The sequence below is a fragment of the Lithobates pipiens genome, unplaced genomic scaffold (assembly GCF_037356315.1).
Source record: "Lithobates pipiens isolate NorthernLeopardFrog02 unplaced genomic scaffold, aLitPip1_a1.2 Scaffold_35, whole genome shotgun sequence".
Taxonomy (NCBI): Eukaryota; Metazoa; Chordata; class Amphibia; order Anura; family Ranidae; genus Lithobates; species Lithobates pipiens.
The window spans coordinates 683,569-701,576 of NW_027507811.1; the positions used below are offsets into that span (position 1 = coordinate 683,569).

General features: G+C 47.2%; 1 protein-coding gene across 1 annotated transcript in view; it reads right to left on the reverse strand.

The window, feature by feature from the left end:
• The window catches only part of LOC143955425 (uncharacterized), a 56,630-nt gene that overhangs the window by 34,223 nt on the left and 4,399 nt on the right, over window positions 1-18,008 (reverse strand). The gene's annotated exons all lie outside the window — the stretch shown is intronic.

Sequence of the window (18,008 nt, forward strand, 5' to 3'; positions counted from 1 at the left end):
ACTAACTTTAATGTTATAAATACATGTACAATGCAAAACTCCGGTGGGTGTAACAACATGTCCGTTTTACCCCTTCTTAGTGTATCCTTGCTGTGGACGAGTGTGGGGTGTAGCAAGATGGCGGTGGAGCCGATAGCAACCGAGTGTACTCGGCTCGGCTCACAGTCACGCCCAGTCTCTGTGTCATGTCCATCATAGGGGCCCATGGGCTTGAGCCCAGTCAAGCCCAATGGCAAGTCCAGCCCTGTCCGCTGACCATGGTTTTAACCAAAGTGCTCTTCTGACGGTCACTGAGTATAGCATGGCCCGTGCAGAACATCTTGATGTATCGATGGCAGCTTCAGCCATAAAATCTGAAGCCGATTTCAATTCATCAAGGGCTTTAATAATCTTGTCTGACTCGATACCGTGCTTCAGAGCTAACTCGATATTATTAGTCCAAGCCTTTGCCACTCTGGAAACTGAAGTCAGGGCTACCGCTGCTTTACAAGCCCCTCCAGCCGCTTGATAAGCTTTTTTTGAGGTCGGCGTCAATTTTGCGATCGAGCATGTCTTTAATGGAATCTTCTAATGGTAGAGTCGTATTTCTTGCCAACCTTACGATAGAGGCGTCTAGTGATGGTAAGGAATCAAATAGCTGCACATGTGGGTCAGCTAGGGGATCTAACCTGTGAAAACGGTTATAGGCGACTGTCCTTTTTTCCACCTTTCCCCCCATTCCTCCGTAACGACTTCCCGTATTTCTTCCTTAAGCGGATTATGTAACGGAAGTGACGTTCCATCAGCTGCACATGCATTCCGCAGCGGACATCTTAATACACCCAGCTATGTCTTGAATTTAATAGTAATTTTAGTATGTAGAAATACATATAGTATATTGACATTTGTGATGCTTTTTTGATGTCACATATTGAAAGAAGCTGGACGCCAACAGTAGGAAGGTGGCAGAGGCCATGTTGGTACATCTGGCAGTAGGAAGGTGGGGGAGGCCATGTTGTTACACCTGGCAGTAGGAAGGTGGAGGAGGCCATGTTGTTACACCTGGCAGTAGGAAGGTGGAGGAGGCCATGTTGGTGCACCGAGCAGTAAGAAGGTAGCAGAGGCCATGTTGGTACCCCAAGCAGTAGGAAGTTGGTGGAGGCAATGTTGGTACACCTAGCTGTAAGAAGCTGGCAGAGGCCATGTTGGTACACCCAGCAGTAGGAAGGTGGCAGAGGCCATGTTGGTACACCTGGCAGTGGGAAGGTGGCGGAGGCCATGTTGGTACACCGAGCAGTAAGAAGGTAGCGGAGGCCATGTTGGTACACCCAGCAATAGGAAGGTGGCGGAGGCCATGTTGGTACACCCAGAAGTAGGAAGGTGGCGGAGGCCATGTTGGTACACCCAACAGTAGGAAGGTGGCAGAGGCCATGTTGGTACAACCAGCAGTAGGAAGGTTGCGGAGGCCATGTTGGTACACTCAGCAGTAGGAGGGTGGCGGAGGCCATGTTGGTACACCCCACACTGCTCAGCGTTAGCCTTTAGGTTTTCAAAATTAAACATCCAAACACCCGCCCGCAAAGCCATAGCCCTTAGCTGGCGTAAGCCCACTCCTCCTCCTCTCTCTCTGTGGAAACAACTAGTCAACGACAGCCTGCCCCTATACAAAGACTGTTATGCCAATAGGGGTTGCCCCCAAAAATATAGTAAGGTCTGGTCCAAATGGCTGGCAGATCCCTCCACGGCTTCTGACTTCCCCCCTTTATAAATCTTAAATCTGACACCCTCACCCTATGAATAAGAATTTGTGATGGTAAATGTGCTCTCTGTTTGGTGATCGACGTTCTAGCCCCATGGCGCCATATTACCCTTGCATGTCACAGGCTGGGACCATCGTGAGATCTCGAGCTCACTGATATATTACTAGTAATTGATTGCCTCATCTTATGTCTTTGTGGGCACCAAAGCCCATTATTGTCATGACCAATGTGTGCTGCCTCTTTTTTTTTTTTTCTCTCTTTCTCTTTTTTTTATTAGTTTTGTTTTTTTTAGTTGTCTTTGTGTTTTGCTGTTAAATGTTACGAAACTCAATAAACAGATTTTCAAAAAAAAAAAAAAAACATCCAAACACCATCACGGATGTTGGCATACTATTTTTATTTATATACACTCACTTTATTGCTAAAATTAGTACACCCAGCTACGTCTTGAATTTAATAGTAATAGTAATTTTAGCAATAAAAAAAATTAAGCATGTAGAAATACATATTTTATATTGACATTTGTGATGCTGTTTTGATGTCACATATTGAAAGAAGCTGGACGCCAGCAGTAGGAAGGTGGAAGAGGCCATGTTGGTACATCTGGCATTAGGAAGGTGGCGGAGGCCATGTTGGTACACCTTGCTTTGCTCACTGGTGCGCAGTCACGTTGGAACCGGAAGAGGACATCCCCAAACTGTTCCCACAAAGTTGGGAGCATGAAACTGTCCAAAATGTCTTGGTATGCCGACGCCTTAAGAGTTCCCTTCACTGGAACTAAGGGGACAAGCCAAACCCCTGAAAAACAACCCCACACCCAGGGGGTGCAGGCCAGTCAAGTTACTCCACCCCAAACTTGCTCATCCACACTATATTACCAGAAGTATTGGGCCACCCCTCCAAATCATTTGGTGGAGGGGGGATTATGGTGTGGGGGATTGTTTTTCAGGGGTTGAGCTTGGCCCTCAGGGGTTGGGCTTGGTTCCTCAGGGGTTGGGTTTGGCCCCTCAGTTCCAGTGAAGGGAACTCTTAACGCGTCATCATACCAAGACATTTTGGACAATTTCATGCCCCCAACTTTGTGGGAACAGTTTGGGGACGCCCCCTTCCTGTTCCAACATGACTGCCCACCAGAGCACAAAGCAAGGTCCTTAAAGACATGGAGGAGCGAGTTTGAGGGTGGAGGAACTTGAGTGGCCTTCACAGAGTCCTGACCTCAACCCCATAGAACAGCTTTGGGATGAATTAGAGCAGAGACCGGAACCAAGGAGCCAAGCCCAACCCCTGAGGGGCCAAGCCCCCACCATAATCCCCCCCTCCACCAAACGATTTGGACCAGTTCACAAAGCAAGGTCCATAAAGACACGGATGAGCGAGTTTGGGGTGGAGGAACTTGAATGGCCTTCACAGAGTCCTGACCTCAACCCCATAGAACACCTTTGGGATGAATTAGAGCAGAGACCGGAACCAAGCCCAACCTCTGAGGGGCCATGCCCAACCCCTGAGGGGCCAAGCCCCCACCATAATCCCCCCTCCACCAAACGATTTGGACCAGTCCACAAAGCAAGGTCCATAAAGACATGGATGAGCGAGTTTGAGGGTGGAGGAACTTGAGTGGCCTTCACAGAGTCCTGACCTCAACCCCATAGAACACATTTGGGATGAATTAGAGCGGAGACCGGAACCAAGGAGCCAAGCTCAACCCCTGAGGGGTCAAGCCCAACCCCTGAGGGGCCAAGCCCCCACCATAATCCCCCCTCCACCAAACGATTTGGACCAGTGCATTTAAAGTTTTCTGGAGACCAACACAACTTTATTTCGTGCCCTGAAAACAATAACTTTATTATCTATAAAATCAAAAAAAAAAATATATATATATATATATATATATATATATATATATATATAAATCCAAAAAAAATTAGAAAAATAGATTTTCCTCCTAGTCTGTCCAATAACAGCGCAGAAAAAAAAAACGTTTTATTCTCCGATTTGGCTAATTGATAAGGAGATTACAATTACAGATCTGACACAAAGAACAAAGACATCCACATCAAAATAAAGGCAACTTTTATTGTATAAATGTCGAGCGTTTTGTAATAACAAAACAAAGGCAACAAAAACAAACATTAATAATAAATAATCGGAGGATTTAGTTCATTGGAAATGATTAATCTTAATAAAGAAAAAGGGGACCCCACCCCCGGGGGTGGCACTTTTTTGGTAGTGCCCATGAATGAACAGTTTTTTTTTTTCTTTATTTGTTTTTTGGTAGTGCCCTTGAAGTCCCACCCCTCCGGGGGGGTTTCCCTTTTTTTTTTGTCCTTCATGGGAAATCTGCATTATCAGAATTTTCTCTCAATCTTAATAAAAGAACAATTTTTAATAAAAAAAAAAAATAGAACCCCCCCCTCCCCCCCCCCCCATATGAAATGCCTTTAAGTGACGCTCTGTACAGTATAAAGGAAAACGTCATGTGACCTGCACACCACACAGCAAATGTAAATACAATGTAACAACGTGTCCATCAATAATCCCAGAAAGTCGGGGGCGTCCTTTCTTCAGAGGGGCCGATTACAAAATGACCAATGGGTGCCACCAATGGTAGAAGCAGAAGGGCGGAGCCAAGGTAACAACAGCACCGGGGCATGTGAGGTACGTCCAAAGGAACTTAGAAGACATATGTCCGATTGGAGAATATTCTGTACCGAGTCATTGGGAAGAGGTGGGGGAGTAAGACACGGGCCTCGCCAATGATAGAAACAAGAATGGTTGAGGAATGGGAAGAGCACCGGGGCATATGAGGTATGTCCAAGGAATTTAGGATTACACATATCTAGTGTCCTGATTAAAGTATTTTCTGTACCCAACTATCACGAAGAGGGCACTGAGGTCAACAGAGCAGATGGGGAGTAAGACATGGGTGTTGCCAATGATAGAAGCAGAATGGCTGTGGAAGTTAAAAAACACCAGGGCATACAAGGTATGTCCAAGGAACTTAGAAGACATATGTCCAATTGAAGAATATTCTGTAACAAGTCATTAGGAAGAAGTTAACAGAATAGATGTGGGAGTAAGACACAGGCATCACCAATGATAGAAACAGAATGGTTGAGGAATGGGAAGAGCACCAGGGCATATGAGTTACGTCCAAGGAACTTACGATGATGCATGTCCAATGTCCTGATTTAAGTATTTTCTGTACCCAGCATTTAGGAAGAGGACACTGGAGGTCAACAGAGCAGATGGGGAGTAAGATATGGGTGCTGCCAATGATAGAAGCAGAATGGTTGAGAAATGGGAAGAGCTCCAGGGCATACTAGGTATGTCCAAGGTACTTAACCAGTTCCCGACCGGCGCACGCCGATGTACGTCGGCAGAATGGCACGGGCGGGCATATTGGCGTACAGCTATGCCCATTTCTATGTGCCGCCCTGCCATCGCGTGCCGGTCGGGACCCCTGCGAGTCCGGTCGCGAGTCCCGCGGACTCGATTACCGCGGGCATACCCGGGATCGTCTCACGGGGCGGCTGAACGAGGAGATGCCGTTGTAAACAGCATCTCCCCGTTCTGCCTAGCAACAAGTGACGCTGATCTGTGCTCTGTGTGATTGGAGCAGAGATCAGTGTTCACTAAATGAAAGCCCAGCCCCCAACAGTTAGTAACACACCCCTAGGAACACTTAACCCCTACACTGCCACCCACTGGTTAACCCCTTCACTGCCAGTGTCATTTACACAGGAATCACTGCATTTGTATAGCAGTGATTACTGTATAAATGACAATGGCCCCAAAAATGTGTAAAATATGTCCGATGTGTCCGCCGCAATGTCGCAGTCACAATAAAAAAAAAAAAAAAAAAAAAAAAAAAAAAAAAATCGCTGATCGTCGCCATTACTAGTAAAAAAAAAAAATATATTAATAAAAATGCCATAAAACTATCCCCTATTTTGTAAACGCTATAACTTTTGCGCAAACCAATCAATAATCGGTTATCGCGATTTTTTTTTACCAAAACTATGTAGAAGAATACGTATCGGCCTAAACTGAGGGAAAAAAATGTTTTATATTTTTGGGAGATATTTATTATTACAAAAAAAAATAATGTGTTTTTTTCAAAATTGTCGCTCTATTTTTGTTTATAGCGCAAAAAATAAAAACCGCAGAGGTGATCAAATACCACCAAAAGAAAGCTCTATTTGTGGGGGAAAAAAAAGGATGTCAGTTTTGTTTGGGAGCCACGTCGTACGACCGCGCAATTGTCAGTTAAAGTGACGCAGTGCCGAATCGCAAAAAAAAAAAAGTGGTCTGGTCTTTGACCAGCAAAATTGTCCGGGGGCTGAAAGCGGTTAAATGACGTATTGGCCAACGTCTTGATGAAAATACTTTCTGTAGCTGAGGAAGGGGGAGGGGGGAGCACCAGGGCATACTAGGTATGTCCAATGCCCTGATCAAAGCATATTCTGTACCCAGCCATCAGGAAAAGGGCAATGAGGTTAACAGAGGAGATGGGGAGTATGACATGGGTGTGGCCAGTGATAGAAGTAGAATGTCTGAGGAAGGGGTAGAGTACCAGGGCGTACGAGGTATGTCCAAGGTACTAAGATGACGTTTATCTAATATTTCCTGTTCCCAGACATCGGGAAGAAGGCAGTAAGGATAACAGAGGAGATGGGGAGTAAGACATGGGTGTAGCCGGTGATAGAAGTAGAATGTCTGAGGAAGGGGAAGAGTACCAGGGCGTAGGAGGTATGCCCAAGGTACTTAGATGAGGTTTATCCAATATTTCCTGTTCCCAGACATTGGGAAGAAGGCAGTAAGGATAACAGAGGAGATGGGGAGTATGACATGCGTGTGGCCGGTGATAGAAGTAGAATGTCTGAGGAAGGGGTAGAGTACCAGGGCGTACGAGGTATGCCCAAGGTACTTAGATGAGGTTTATCCAATATTTCCTGTTCCCAGACATTGGGAAGAAGGCAGTAAGGATAACAGAGGAGATGGGGAGTATGACATGCGTGTGGCCGGTGATAGAAGTAGAATGTCTGAGGAAGGGGTAGAGTACCAGGGCGTACGAGGTATGCCCAAGGTACTTAGATGACGTTTATCCAATATTTCCTGTTCCCAGACATCGGGAAGAAGGCAGTAAGGATAACAGAGGAGATGGGGAGTAAGACATGCGTGTTGCCGGTGATAGAAGTAGAATGTCTGAAGAAGGGGAAGAGTACCAGGGCGTACGAGGTATGCCCAAGGTACTTAGATGAGGTTTATCCAATATTTCCTGTTCCCAGCCATTGGGAAGAAGGCAGTAAGGATAACAGAGGAGATGGGGAGTATGACATGGGTGTGGCTGGTGATAGAAGTAGAATGTCTGAGGAAGGGGTAGAGTACCAGGGCGTACGAGGTATGTCCAAGGTACTTAGATGAGGTTTATCCAATATTTCCTGTTCCCAGACATCGGGAAGAAGGCAGTAAGGATAACAGAGGAGATGGGGAGTAAGACATGGGTGTAGCCGGTGATAGAAGTAGAATGTCTGAGGAAGGGGTAGAGTACCAGGGCGTACGAGGTATGCCCAAGGTACTTAGATGAGGTTTATCCAATATTTCCTGTTCCCAGCCATTGGGAAGAAGGCAGTAAGGATAACAGAGGAGATGGGGAGTAAGACATGCGTGTTGCCGGTGATAGAAGTAGAATGTCTGAGGAAGGGGAAGAGTACCAGGGCGTACGAGGTATGCCCAAGGTACTTAGATGAGGTTTATCCAATATTTCCTGTTCCCAGCCATTGGGAAGAAGGCAGTAAGGATAACAGAGGAGATGGGGAGTAAGACATGCGTGTTGCCGGTGATAGAAGTAGAATGTCTGAGGAAGGGGAAGAGTACCAGGGCGTAGGAGGTATGCCCAAGGTACTTAGATGAGGTTTATCCAATATTTCCTGTTCCCAGACATTGGGAAGAAGGCAGTAAGGATAACAGAGGAGATGGGGAGTATGACATGCGTGTGGCCGGTGATAGAAGTAGAATGTCTGAGGAAGGGGTAGAGTACCAGGGCGTACGAGGTATGCCCAAGGTACTTAGATGACGTTTATCCAATATTTCCTGTTCCCAGACATTGGGAAGAAGGCAGTAAGGATAACAGAGGAGATGGGGAGTATGACATGGGTGTGGCTGGTGATAGAAGTAGAATGTCTGAGGAAGGGGTAGAGTACCAGGGCGTACGAGGTATGTCCAAGATACTTAGATGAGGTTTATCCAATATTTCCTGTTCCCAGCCATTGGGAAGAAGGCAGTAAGGATAACAGAGCAGATGGGGAGTATGACATGGGTGTGGCTGGTGATAGAAGTAGAATGTCTGAGGAAGGGGTAGAGTACCAGGGCGTACGAGGTATGTCCAAGGTACTTAGATGAGGTTTATCCAATATTTCCTGTTCCCAGACATCGGGAAGAAGGCAGTAAGGATAACAGAGGAGATGGGGAGTAAGACATGGGTGTAGCCGGTGATAGAAGTAGAATGTCTGAGGAAGGGGTAGAGTACCAGGGCGTACGAGGTATGCCCAAGGTACTTAGATGAGGTTTATCCAATATTTCCTGTTCCCAGCCATTGGGAAGAAGGCAGTAAGGATAACAGAGGAGATGGGGAGTAAGACATGGGTGTTGCCGGTGATAGAAGTAGAATGTCTGAGGAAGGGGAAGAGTACCAGGGCATACGAGGTATGCCCAAGGTACTTAGATGAGGTTTATCCAATATTTCCTGTTCCCAGCCATTGGGAAGAAGGCAGTAAGGATAACAGAGCAGATGGGGAGTAAGACATGGGTGTGGCCAGTGATAGAAGTAGAATGTCTGAGGAAGGGGTAGAGTACCAGGGCGTACGAGGTATGTCCAAGGTACTTAGATGAGGTTTATCCAATATTTCCTGTTCCCAGCCATTGGGAAGAAGGCAGTAAGGATAACAGAGGAGATGGGGAGTAAGACATGCGTGTTGCCGGTGATAGAAGTAGAATGTCTGAGGAAGGGGAAGAGTACCAGGGCGTACGAGGTATGTCCAAGGTACTAAGATGAGGTTTATCCAATATTTCCTGTTCCCAGCCATTGGGAAGAAGGCAGTAAGGATAACAGAGCAGATGGGGAGTATGACATGGGTGTGGCTGGTGATAGAAGTAGAATGTCTGAGGAAGGGGTAGAGTACCAGGGCGTACGAGGTATGTCCAAGATACTTAGATGAGGTTTATCCAATATTTCCTGTTCCCAGCCATTGGGAAGAAGGCAGTAAGGATAACAGAGCAGATGGGGAGTATGACATGGGTGTGGCTGGTGATAGAAGTAGAATGTCTGAGGAAGGGGTAGAGTACCAGGGCGTACGAGGTATGTCCAAGGTACTTAGATGACGTTTATCCAATATTTCCTGTTCCCAGACATCGGGAAGAAGGCAGTAAGGATAACAGAGGAGATGGGGAGTGAGACATGGGTGTGGCCAGTGATAGAAGTAGAATGTCTGAGGAAGGGGTAGAGTACCAGGGCGTACGAGGTATGTCCAAGGTACTTAGATGACGTTTATCCAATATTTCCTGTTCCCAGACATCGGGAAGAAGGCAGTAAGGATAACAGAGGAGATGGGGAGTGAGACATGGGTGTGGCCAGTGATAGAAGTAGAATGTCTGAGGAAGGGGTAGAGTACCAGGGCGTACGAGGTATGTCCAAGGTACTTAGATGAGGTTTATCCAATATTTCCTGTTCCCAGCCATTGGGAAGAAGGCAGTAAGGATAACAGAGGAGATGGGGAGTAAGACATGGGTGTAGCCGGTGATAGAAGTAGAATGTCTGAGGAAGGGGTAGAGTACCAGGGCGTACGAGGTATGCCCAAGGTACTTAGATGAGGTTTATCCAATATTTCCTGTTCCCAGCCATTGGGAAGAAGGCAGTAAGGATAACAGAGGAGATGAGGAGTAAGACATGGGTGTAGCCGGTGATAGAAGTAGAATGTCTGAGGAAGGGGTAGAGTACCAGGGCGTACGAGGTATGCCCAAGGTACTTAGATGAGGTTTATCCAATATTTCCTGTTCCCAGCCATTGGGAAGAAGGCAGTAAGGATAACAGAGGAGATGGGGAGTAAGACATGCGTGTTGCCGGTGATAGAAGTAGAATGTCTGAGGAAGGGGAAGAGTACCAGGGCGTACGAGGTATGCCCAAGGTACTTAGATGAGGTTTATCCAATATTTCCTGTTCCCAGCCATTGGGAAGAAGGCAGTAAGGATAACAGAGCAGATGGGGAGTAAGACATGGGTGTTGCCGGTGATAGAAGTAGAATGTCTGAGGAAGGGGAAGAGTACCAGGGCGTACGAGGTATGCCCAAGGTACTTAGATGAGGTTTATCCAATATTTCCTGTTCCCAGCCATTGGGAAGAAGGCAGTAAGGATAACAGAGCAGATGGGGAGTATGACATGGGTGTGGCTGGTGATAGAAGTAGAATGTCTGAGGAAGGGGTAGAGTACCAGGGCGTACGAGGTATGTCCAAGATACTTAGATGAGGTTTATCCAATATTTCCTGTTCCCAGCCATTGGGAAGAAGGCAGTAAGGATAACAGAGCAGATGGGGAGTAAGACATGGGTGTGGCTGGTGATAGAAGTAGAATGTCTGAGGAAGGGGTAGAGTACCAGGGCGTACGAGGTATGTCCAAGGTACTTAGATGAGGTTTATCCAATATTTCCTGTTCCCAGACATCGGGAAGAAGGCAGTAAGGATAACAGAGGAGATGGGGAGTAAGACATGGGTGTAGCCGGTGATAGAAGTAGAATGTCTGAGGAAGGGGTAGAGTACCAGGGCGTACGAGGTATGCCCAAGGTACTTAGATGAGGTTTATCCAATATTTCCTGTTCCCAGCCATTGGGAAGAAGGCAGTAAGGATAACAGAGGAGATGGGGAGTAAGACATGGGTGTTGCCGGTGATAGAAGTAGAATGTCTGAGGAAGGGGAAGAGTACCAGGGCATACGAGGTATGCCCAAGGTACTTAGATGAGGTTTATCCAATATTTCCTGTTCCCAGCCATTGGGAAGAAGGCAGTAAGGATAACAGAGCAGATGGGGAGTAAGACATGGGTGTGGCCAGTGATAGAAGTAGAATGTCTGAGGAAGGGGTAGAGTACCAGGGCGTACGAGGTATGTCCAAGGTACTTAGATGAGGTTTATCCAATATTTCCTGTTCCCAGCCATTGGGAAGAAGGCAGTAAGGATAACAGAGGAGATGGGGAGTAAGACATGCGTGTTGCCGGTGATAGAAGTAGAATGTCTGAGGAAGGGGAAGAGTACCAGGGCGTACGAGGTATGCCCAAGGTACTTAGATGAGGTTTATCCAATATTTCCTGTTCCCAGCCATTGGGAAGAAGGCAGTAAGGATAACAGAGCAGATGGGGAGTATGACATGGGTGTGGCTGGTGATAGAAGTAGAATGTCTGAGGAAGGGGTAGAGTACCAGGGCGTACGAGGTATGTCCAAGATACTTAGATGAGGTTTATCCAATATTTCCTGTTCCCAGCCATTGGGAAGAAGGCAGTAAGGATAACAGAGCAGATGGGGAGTATGACATGGGTGTGGCTGGTGATAGAAGTAGAATGTCTGAGGAAGGGGTAGAGTACCAGGGCGTACGAGGTATGTCCAAGGTACTTAGATGACGTTTATCCAATATTTCCTGTTCCCAGACATCGGGAAGAAGGCAGTAAGGATAACAGAGGAGATGGGGAGTGAGACATGGGTGTGGCCAGTGATAGAAGTAGAATGTCTGAGGAAGGGGTAGAGTACCAGGGCGTACGAGGTATGTCCAAGGTACTTAGATGAGGTTTATCCAATATTTCCTGTTCCCAGACATTGGGAAGAAGGCAGTAAGGATAACAGAGGAGATGGGGAGTAAGACATGGGTGTAGCCGGTGATAGAAGTAGAATGTCTGAGGAAGGGGTAGAGTACCAGGGCGTACGAGGTATGCCCAAGGTACTTAGATGAGGTTTATCCAATATTTCCTGTTCCCAGACATCGGGAAGAAGGCAGTAAGGATAACAGAGGAGATGGGGAGTAAGACATGGGTGTAGCCGGTGATAGAAGTAGAATGTCTGAGGAAGGGGTAGAGTACCAGGGCGTACGAGGTATGCCCAAGGTACTTAGATGAGGTTTATCCAATATTTCCTGTTCCCAGACATCGGGAAGAAGGCAGTAAGGATAACAGAGGAGATGGGGAGTAAGACATGGGTGTAGCCGGTGATAGAAGTAGAATGTCTGAGGAAGGGGTAGAGTACCAGGGCGTACGAGGTATGTCCAAGGTACTTAGATGAGGTTTATCCAATATTTCCTGTTCCCAGACATTGGGAAGAAGGCAGTAAGGATAACAGAGGAGATGGGGAGTAAGACATGGGTGTAGCCGGTGATAGAAGTAGAATGTCTGAGGAAGGGGTAGAGTACCAGGGCGTACGAGGTATGTCCAAGGTACTTAGGTGACGTATATCCAATATTTCCTGTTCCCAGCCATTGGGAAGAAGGCAGTAAGGATAACAGAGGAGATGAGGAGTAAGACATGGGTGTAGCCGGTGATAGAAGTAGAATGTCTGAGGAAGGGGTAGAGTACCAGGGCGTACGAGGTATGCCCAAGGTACTTAGATGAGGTTTATCCAATATTTCCTGTTCCCAGCCATTGGGAAGAAGGCAGTAAGGATAACAGAGGAGATGGGGAGTAAGACATGCGTGTTGCCGGTGATAGAAGTAGAATGTCTGAGGAAGGGGTAGAGTACCAGGGCGTACGAGGTATGCCCAAGGTACTTAGATGAGGTTTATCCAATATTTCCTGTTCCCAGCCATTGGGAAGAAGGCAGTAAGGATAACAGAGGAGATGGGGAGTAAGACATGCGTGTTGCCGGTGATAGAAGTAGAATGTCTGAGGAAGGGGTAGAGTACCAGGGCGTACGAGGTATGCCCAAGGTACTTAGATGAGGTTTATCCAATATTTCCTGTTCCCAGCCATTGGGAAGAAGGCAGTAAGGATAACAGAGGAGATGGGGAGTAAGACATGGGTGTGGCCAGTGATAGAAGTAGAATGTCTGAGGAAGGGGTAGAGTACCAGGGCGTACGAGGTATGCCCAAGGTACTTAGATGAGGTTTATCCAATATTTCCTGTTCCCGCCCATCGGGAAGAAGGCAGTAAGGATAACAGAGCAGATGGGGAGTAAGACATGGGTGTGGCCAGTGATAGAAGTAGAATGTCTGAGGAAGGGGTAGAGTACCAGGGCGTACAAGGTATGTCCAAGGTACTAAGATGACGTTTATCTAATATTTCCTGTTCCCAGCCATTGGGAAGAAGGCAGTAAGGATAACAGAGGAGATGGGGAGTAAGACATGGGTGTTGCCGGTGATAGAAGTAGAATGTCTGAGGAAGGGGAAGAGTACCAGGGCGTACGAGGTATGTCCAAGGTACTTAGATGAGGTTTATCCAATATTTCCTGTTCCCAGACATTGGGAAGAAGGCAGTAAGGATAACAGAGGAGATGGGGAGTATGACATGCGTGTGGCCGGTGATAGAAGTAGAATGTCTGAGGAAGGGGTAGAGTACCAGGGCGTACGAGGTATGCCCAAGGTACTTAGATGACGTTTATCCAATATTTCCTGTTCCCAGACATTGGGAAGAAGGCAGTAAGGATAACAGAGGAGATGGGGAGTAAGACATGCGTGTTGCCGGTGATAGAAGTAGAATGTCTGAGGAAGGGGAAGAGTACCAGGGCGTACGAGGTATGCCCAAGGTACTTAGATGAGGTTTATCCAATATTTCCTGTTCCCAGACATCGGGAAGAAGGCAGTAAGGATAACAGAGGAGATGGGGAGTAAGACATGCGTGTTGCCGGTGATAGAAGTAGAATGTCTGAGGAAGGGGAAGAGTACCAGGGCGTACGAGGTATGCCCAAGGTACTTAGATGAGGTTTATCCAATATTTCCTGTTCCCAGACATTGGGAAGAAGGCAGTAAGGATAACAGAGGAGATGGGGAGTATGACATGCGTGTGGCCGGTGATAGAAGTAGAATGTCTGAGGAAGGGGTAGAGTACCAGGGCGTACGAGGTATGCCCAAGGTACTTAGATGACGTTTATCCAATATTTCCTGTTCCCAGACATTGGGAAGAAGGCAGTAAGGATAACAGAGGAGATGGGGAGTAAGACATGCGTGTTGCCGGTGATAGAAGTAGAATGTCTGAGGAAGGGGAAGAGTACCAGGGCGTACGAGGTATGCCCAAGGTACTTAGATGAGGTTTATCCAATATTTCCTGTTCCCAGCCATTGGGAAGAAGGCAGTAAGGATAACAGAGCAGATGGGGAGTATGACATGGGTGTGGCTGGTGATAGAAGTAGAATGTCTGAGGAAGGGGTAGAGTACCAGGGCGTACGAGGTATGTCCAAGATACTTAGATGAGGTTTATCCAATATTTCCTGTTCCCAGCCATTGGGAAGAAGGCAGTAAGGATAACAGATCAGATGGGGAGTATGACATGGGTGTGGCTGGTGATAGAAGTAGAATGTCTGAGGAAGGGGTAGAGTACCAGGGCGTACGAGGTATGTCCAAGGTACTTAGATGAGGTTTATCCAATATTTCCTGTTCCCAGACATCGGGAAGAAGGCAGTAAGGATAACAGAGGAGATGGGGAGTAAGACATGGGTGTAGCCGGTGATAGAAGTAGAATGTCTGAGGAAGGGGTAGAGTACCAGGGCGTACGAGGTATGCCCAAGGTACTTAGATGAGGTTTATCCAATATTTCCTGTTCCCAGCCATTGGGAAGAAGGCAGTAAGGATAACAGAGGAGATGGGGAGTAAGACATGGGTGTTGCCGGTGATAGAAGTAGAATGTCTGAGGAAGGGGAAGAGTACCAGGGCATACGAGGTATGCCCAAGGTACTTAGATGAGGTTTATCCAATATTTCCTGTTCCCAGCCATTGGGAAGAAGGCAGTAAGGATAACAGAGCAGATGGGGAGTAAGACATGGGTGTGGCCAGTGATAGAAGTAGAATGTCTGAGGAAGGGGTAGAGTACCAGGGCGTACGAGGTATGTCCAAGGTACTTAGATGAGGTTTATCCAATATTTCCTGTTCCCAGCCATTGGGAAGAAGGCAGTAAGGATAACAGAGGAGATGGGGAGTAAGACATGCGTGTTGCCGGTGATAGAAGTAGAATGTCTGAGGAAGGGGAAGAGTACCAGGGCGTACGAGGTATGCCCAAGGTACTTAGATGAGGTTTATCCAATATTTCCTGTTCCCAGCCATTGGGAAGAAGGCAGTAAGGATAACAGAGCAGATGGGGAGTATGACATGGGTGTGGCTGGTGATAGAAGTAGAATGTCTGAGGAAGGGGTAGAGTACCAGGGCGTACGAGGTATGTCCAAGATACTTAGATGAGGTTTATCCAATATTTCCTGTTCCCAGCCATTGGGAAGAAGGCAGTAAGGATAACAGAGGAGATGGGGAGTATGACATGGGTGTGGCTGGTGATAGAAGTAGAATGTCTGAGGAAGGGGTAGAGTACCAGGGCGTACGAGGTATGTCCAAGGTACTTAGATGACGTTTATCCAATATTTCCTGTTCCCAGACATCGGGAAGAAGGCAGTAAGGATAACAGAGGAGATGGGGAGTGAGACATGGGTGTGGCCAGTGATAGAAGTAGAATGTCTGAGGAAGGGGTAGAGTACCAGGGCGTACGAGGTATGTCCAAGGTACTTAGATGAGGTTTATCCAATATTTCCTGTTCCCAGCCATTGGGAAGAAGGCAGTAAGGATAACAGAGGAGATGGGGAGTAAGACATGGGTGTAGCCGGTGATAGAAGTAGAATGTCTGAGGAAGGGGTAGAGTACCAGGGCGTACGAGGTATGCCCAAGGTACTTAGATGAGGTTTATCCAATATTTCCTGTTCCCAGCCATTGGGAAGAAGGCAGTAAGGATAACAGAGGAGATGAGGAGTAAGACATGGGTGTAGCCGGTGATAGAAGTAGAATGTCTGAGGAAGGGGTAGAGTACCAGGGCGTACGAGGTATGCCCAAGGTACTTAGATGAGGTTTATCCAATATTTCCTGTTCCCAGCCATTGGGAAGAAGGCAGTAAGGATAACAGAGGAGATGGGGAGTAAGACATGCGTGTTGCCGGTGATAGAAGTAGAATGTCTGAGGAAGGGGAAGAGTACCAGGGCGTACGAGGTATGCCCAAGGTACTTAGATGAGGTTTATCCAATATTTCCTGTTCCCAGCCATTGGGAAGAAGGCAGTAAGGATAACAGAGCAGATGGGGAGTAAGACATGGGTGTTGCCGGTGATAGAAGTAGAATGTCTGAGGAAGGGGAAGAGTACCAGGGCGTACGAGGTATGCCCAAGGTACTTAGATGAGGTTTATCCAATATTTCCTGTTCCCAGCCATTGGGAAGAAGGCAGTAAGGATAACAGAGCAGATGGGGAGTATGACATGGGTGTGGCTGGTGATAGAAGTAGAATGTCTGAGGAAGGGGTAGAGTACCAGGGCGTACGAGGTATGTCCAAGATACTTAGATGAGGTTTATCCAATATTTCCTGTTCCCAGCCATTGGGAAGAAGGCAGTAAGGATAACAGAGCAGATGGGGAGTATGACATGGGTGTGGCTGGTGATAGAAGTAGAATGTCTGAGGAAGGGGTAGAGTACCAGGGCGTACGAGGTATGTCCAAGGTACTTAGATGAGGTTTATCCAATATTTCCTGTTCCCAGACATCGGGAAGAAGGCAGTAAGGATAACAGAGGAGATGGGGAGTAAGACATGGGTGTAGCCGGTGATAGAAGTAGAATGTCTGAGGAAGGGGTAGAGTACCAGGGCGTACGAGGTATGCCCAAGGTACTTAGATGAGGTTTATCCAATATTTCCTGTTCCCAGCCATTGGGAAGAAGGCAGTAAGGATAACAGAGGAGATGGGGAGTAAGACATGGGTGTTGCCGGTGATAGAAGTAGAATGTCTGAGGAAGGGGAAGAGTACCAGGGCATACGAGGTATGCCCAAGGTACTTAGATGAGGTTTATCCAATATTTCCTGTTCCCAGCCATTGGGAAGAAGGCAGTAAGGATAACAGAGCAGATGGGGAGTAAGACATGGGTGTGGCCAGTGATAGAAGTAGAATGTCTGAGGAAGGGGTAGAGTACCAGGGCGTACGAGGTATGTCCAAGGTACTTAGATGAGGTTTATCCAATATTTCCTGTTCCCAGCCATTGGGAAGAAGGCAGTAAGGATAACAGAGGAGATGGGGAGTAAGACATGGGTGTGGCTGGTGATAGAAGTAGAATGTCTGAGGAAGGGGTAGAGTACCAGGGCGTACGAGGTATGTCCAAGATACTTAGATGAGGTTTATCCAATATTTCCTGTTCCCAGCCATTGGGAAGAAGGCAGTAAGGATAACAGAGCAGATGGGGAGTATGACATGGGTGTGGCTGGTGATAGAAGTAGAATGTCTGAGGAAGGGGTAGAGTACCAGGGCGTACGAGGTATGTCCAAGGTACTTAGATGACGTTTATCCAATATTTCCTGTTCCCAGACATCGGGAAGAAGGCAGTAAGGATAACAGAGGAGATGGGGAGTGAGACATGGGTGTGGCCAGTGATAGAAGTAGAATGTCTGAGGAAGGGGTAGAGTACCAGGGCGTACGAGGTATGTCCAAGGTACTTAGATGAGGTTTATCCAATATTTCCTGTTCCCAGACATTGGGAAGAAGGCAGTAAGGATAACAGAGGAGATGGGGAGTAAGACATGGGTGTAGCCGGTGATAGAAGTAGAATGTCTGAGGAAGGGGTAGAGTACCAGGGCGTACGAGGTATGCCCAAGGTACTTAGATGAGGTTTATCCAATATTTCCTGTTCCCAGACATCGGGAAGAAGGCAGTAAGGATAACAGAGGAGATGGGGAGTAAGACATGGGTGTAGCCGGTGATAGAAGTAGAATGTCTGAGGAAGGGGTAGAGTACCAGGGCGTACGAGGTATGCCCAAGGTACTTAGATGAGGTTTATCCAATATTTCCTGTTCCCAGACATCGGGAAGAAGGCAGTAAGGATAACAGAGGAGATGGGGAGTAAGACATGGGTGTAGCCGGTGATAGAAGTAGAATGTCTGAGGAAGGGGTAGAGTACCAGGGCGTACGAGGTATGTCCAAGGTACTTAGATGAGGTTTATCCAATATTTCCTGTTCCCAGACATTGGGAAGAAGGCAGTAAGGATAACAGAGGAGATGGGGAGTAAGACATGGGTGTAGC